Raw genomic sequence first — 5,087 nt, 5'->3', positions numbered from 1 at the left:
TTCTTTGCTGATACTGGGACCTGCTGTAAAAGCACTTGAGACCTGGGACCTAGGACTCAGCAGCAGGATGTGTAAGGTCAGCCCCCAGGCCAGCAGAGATCACAGCATGCTTCGCAGGTGGCAAAGGGTACAAGCCCTTTGCACAATCCAGGTCCGAGCAGATGCATGCATGTCTCGTACATGGGCAGGTGTACACGTGTGTGAGGTCTGCAGTTCCTTCTCAGCCTCTGGTCCCAGCATGCAGTGCCCTGGGGGAGGCGGGGGAGGCACCCAGAGCTGCTAGGCTGTGGTTGGGCTACCTGAGATTTCACCGGGAAGCAGAGCACTCTGGCTGACGCCATGTATGACCACGAAGGCATCCTCTGTCCCGGAGTCTTGCAGCAGGATGAGGCTAGGTGATCTTTTCCCCTGTTGCTCCCGCAGTGCTGACACAAGCCTGGGCTCCAAGGGGAGGTGAGCCAGAGTGGGCCTGGAAAGGGCCAGAGGCCTGTGCCTCTGAGCTCCCAGTCTGTCTGTTGCCCTTTCATGGTTGTTGACACACAGTAGGGAGGGACAAGGCCAGGACCCCACATCAGGATGCAGCAGGAAAGGTAGCAGGTGGGCAGGAAAATGATGGCTTCACATATTCAGCTCCAAACCCACCTGCCCCGTGGCCAGGCAGCGAGATGGCACCACCTGCCCACGCCCCTTCCTTGGGCTGTAGTCTTCGGTCTGTGCTGCACACATGCTGGCCACGGCAGCCCCAGCCCCTGTCCAACGTCATTTCATCTGTGTGAACGCCGCGCCCCAAACCATGGCACAGAGCTCCTTCAGAATGCTTGTCCCCGAGGAAAAGCCATCAGGTGTCAGAGGCTGGGGTGAGGACACAGAAGACAGAGAAAACAGTGGGAACTCGGTCTGTTTAAGAAGAAAAGGAATTTATTAAAGGATTTTAAGTTGACCCTAAAATTCAGTCTCTGGGTAGCCAGAGAGCAAACAGCAGAGGCTGCACAGCCAGGATCAAAGCTGGAAGCTGCCCTGCAGCCCTCTCCGCCAGCACACTGGACACCATGAACACTGGGCTTAGGGTGCCACCATGAATCCTGCCCACAGGCCCCTTGAAAGAGGACCTGGCAGCTGGCACCCCTTCCAAAAGGGGCCTCACCATGCCCACGTCTGTGCACACCTCACTTTGGATTTGTGTCTTGTGCGGTAGCACTGGTTAGGCTGAGCCAGGTTCATGGCTGCACCCTGACTGGCCTGTCTCCCCAAGGAAGCAAGGACTTGAGCTGAAGTGCTGGAGGAAAGACACCGGTAACCACAAAGCTGGACGAACAGCCTGACATTCCAGCCTGCACGAGCCCTCCGCACAGGCCACCCCCAGTGCGCCCCTCTGCTGTCCCGTGCCCGTCCCACCCTCAGTGAGGATCCCATCCTGTTTCCTCCCTTGCCCCTTCCCTCTTGTTTCTAGAGCCCCTGTGATTGGCCACAGGCCTTGGGGTCCCATGTGCACTGCAGGTTTCTAGGGCTTGCAGGGCAGGGGCATCAACAAACCACAGGCTTTGTCTTTCTGGTGACATTTGACTCAGGCTGGGACATCTCAGACTTAGAGAGAGAAACACATACTGAGCAAGCTTCTTTAAGGACAGCTCTGAGAATAGCTCCCTGAGCAGCAGACGGTCCGGCACAGAGAAAGGGGACCCTGGCTGTCTACCGAGCACAGTGGTGGCTGCTGCTAACACTGAATGAGCATTTGCTGCGTGTCTGGCTGTTTTTAGCATGAGACAGATGACGAGACCAAGGCAAAGAAAGTTAGTTAACTCACCTGGGGCTATACCAGAGGCGGATTTGACAGTGGGCTTGCCGGGCGCGTGCCATGGGTCCCAACTTCTGCAGGGCCTCGCAAAACCCTGACTTTACACTCTTTTCTAATGTAAGGGGTCCAATATTTTCTTTTGTACCTGGGGCCTCAACCAACCTTAATCTACCTCTGGGCTACACAGCTACTGAGGGGCAGAAGCAGGGATTCAACCCAGAGCCCTTCACCACTTTGCTATGGGGCTTCTTGGATTGCTTAGTCCCTTGGCACCCCTACTTCTTCCTCTAAGAGACAGGCCCAGGGGCTCACAGCACGTGACATGGTGGAGGAAGCAGCTCACAGTTGGCGATGTTAGGTGTTGATGCTGTGTGACCTTGGGTACTTACTTATGTCTCTGAGACTCAGTTTCCTTCCGTGCCATATGGGGCGATGAGGTTGATCCTCAGGAAGTCTGTGGGAGCAATAAGTGCAGTGAGCCTGGTGCCTGGTGCTTGGCAGGGGCTCAGAAAATGTAGGTCCAAGGACATTCAAGCCTGAACTTCTCAGAAGGTCCCTGGGATAAAAAAGCTCTGTGTGCCCCCAATAGCTCAGAGACTCTTAGATGCCCAGAGTGGGGTAGGAGACCATGGAGTCCCACATCCTCTTCCTCAGATTCAGGCATTACGTTCATCATCCCTTTCTGGCACCACTGAAACCACCTCTATGTGCCCCACCCTACATGCTCTGTGCCCTCAGTACCCAGTTCCCTCCGATTCTGAGGAAGCAGCCATATGCCCCTGCCCAGACACACACTCTAGTCCCCATGGTCCGCAGAGTCAGCTCTTCCTTTGAAGAGCAGACAGAAGGCAATACTGAGCCTCATCTGGAACAAAACCACCTCTGTCGGAATCACAGGTGTTTGAGGGGAGAAGGGAGCACTTAGAATTGGCAAGGCCCCTAAGGTCAGAGAAAAGAATTCTTCTCTGAGAAGAATCTTACTCTGGAGGGCAACAGCTTTTTGTGGGTCACCTTGCTGAGCTGTGGTGGCTGCCTGGAACCTGGTGCCAGGGTTTGGAAGTGTGTCCTGACAGTGGGCAAGGACACTGATTAGTGATGTCTGTTCTGGGCATGAGCTAAGGTCATACATGGTATGTATTTGCCAGTCTGGACCTAACTGTCTGCCCATGAGGCCTCAAACCCATCCTCACCCCCAGGTTCCCTGGAGTCAGGGATTTGTCATCTAAATCCCTGTCCAAACAGTCTCCACCTCCTCACCATAGCCTTCAACCACTGTATGGCTATCTTTTTTCTTGTGCTTTCCTCCTTTTCTCCTCAGGATTGAGGGTCTGGAGCAGTGGTTCTCAACCACAGGCAGTCCTACCACCCAGGAGACACTTGGCAATGTCTGAAGACATTTTTGGAGTGGGGTGGGAGGGGGCAGAGGGTGGACAATAGTGGTGTCTAGGGGAGGAAGCCAGGGATGCTGTGAAGCCTTCTACAGTGTGTCCGTAAAGTCATGGTGCACTTTTGACCTGTCACAGGAAAGCAACAAAAGACGATAGAAATGTGAAATCTGCACCAAATAAAAAGAAAACTCTCCCAGTTTCATACCTATTCAGTGCAGTTCGATGTGGGCTCACACACAGATTTTTTAGGGCTCCTTAGGTAGCTATCCCGTATAGCCTCTACAGACTCGTCACTGACTGATGGCCTACCAGAATGGGGTTTCTCCACCAAACTGCCAGTTTCCTTCAACTGCTTATCCCACCTAGTAATGTTATTCCTATGTGGTGGCACTTCATTATAAACGCGCCGATATTCACGTTGCACTTTGGTCACGGATTCAAATTTAGTGAGCCACAGAACACACTGAACTTCCTCTGTACCATCCACATCTCGACTGGCATAGCTGTGGGCTGCTCTGCTGTATACATGGTGTTACGTCATCATCTGCGCATGTGCACATGCTACCACATCATCCTACAGAAACTGGGAGGGTTTTCCTTTTATCTGGTGCAGATTTCACATTTCTATCGCCTTTTGTTGCTTTCCTGTGACCGGTCAAAAGTGCACCATGACTTTACGGACACACTGTATAAGTCCAGGACCATCTTCCCCCAACAAACTGTCTACCATGAAAGGTTGAGAAATCCAGGCCTAGAGACTATAATGCCTTTTTGACCTCCACTAGAATAATTTGTTGGGCTCTTTACTCCAGCACCCTTAACCTTCCAAGCTGGAATCAACCTCTCCTCTTCACAAGCTCCCCCACACCCTGCCCCTCGCCATGGCTCACAGATCCTCTTAGGGTCTCCCTCCAGCCCAGGCCTCATTGCTCATCCAAGTGTTTCTGCTTGCTTTTCTTGCACTACTCTCTTTTGTCCATACAAACAAATACCTTAAATAGCAAACTTTTATTCATTCTTTAAAACTCAGATTAGACACCACCTCCTCCAGGAAGACTTCCCTGTCTTACCCTACAAGAGGACTAACATAGTTACCCCTCTGTGCTATTTCTGTGTCTTGCAATTGTGCCATCACCCTCCATTGCATTTTTTTAATTTATTTTAATGGCCACTTTCTTCATATGATCGCTGGCTTCCTAAACACAGAGACCAGGGTTTATTCATCTCTTCATTCGTAGCTGAGCACAGAGCCTGGTACATGGTAAAAGCCTAGTAAAGGAGGCTGCTGGGCTGCTGGGCTGGCCTTGCTGGGGCCTGATCCCTGGGCTGGCCCCTGTGAGAGTCCCCCCAGCAGCAGCATTCCAGAAGTGGGCTCACTTCCAGCCTCTGCTACTCACAGGCTGTGTTACCGTGGGCAAGATGTTCCCCGTGCCCGGGCCTCAGTCTCTCCTGTAAGATGGGGGTAATAATCAGATCTACCCCATGACGATCATGATTCAATGACCTCATATATGTGAAATAGCACCCAACGCCCAGGAGAGGCAGACACAGTGCTGATCATCAGATAGGATCAGCCCCTCTGTGCTGTGCTCCCGCCCTGGGTGCCCTCCACTACACTGCCACCTAGTTCCTGCTGCTGCCGTCTTCCTGAATGCTCAGATGAATCTTGGCTGAGTCAACCCCCCCCCCCCCCAGCTCCTTCTATAAGCCTTGCAGTGTCTAGAAGAGAGCCAGGCCTCTTAGGTTTACTTGGGCAGTCTTTGTTGGGTACAGGGATGACTGATGGGACTTGTCAAGTGGGAGCTGAGGGCTGCAGGGGGTGAGGGGTGGGGAGAAGAGCCTGCCGTGGGAGGAGGCCGAAAGGCAGGAAAGCTCAGGGCTGTTTCCAGGCTGGCTGATTGTCT

Source organism: Saccopteryx leptura, chromosome 6, assembly GCF_036850995.1.
Source record: "Saccopteryx leptura isolate mSacLep1 chromosome 6, mSacLep1_pri_phased_curated, whole genome shotgun sequence".
NCBI lineage: Eukaryota > Metazoa > Chordata > Mammalia > Chiroptera > Emballonuridae > Saccopteryx > Saccopteryx leptura.
The sequence above is the reverse complement of the archived record's forward strand: the minus strand, read 5'-3'. Positions refer to the sequence as shown.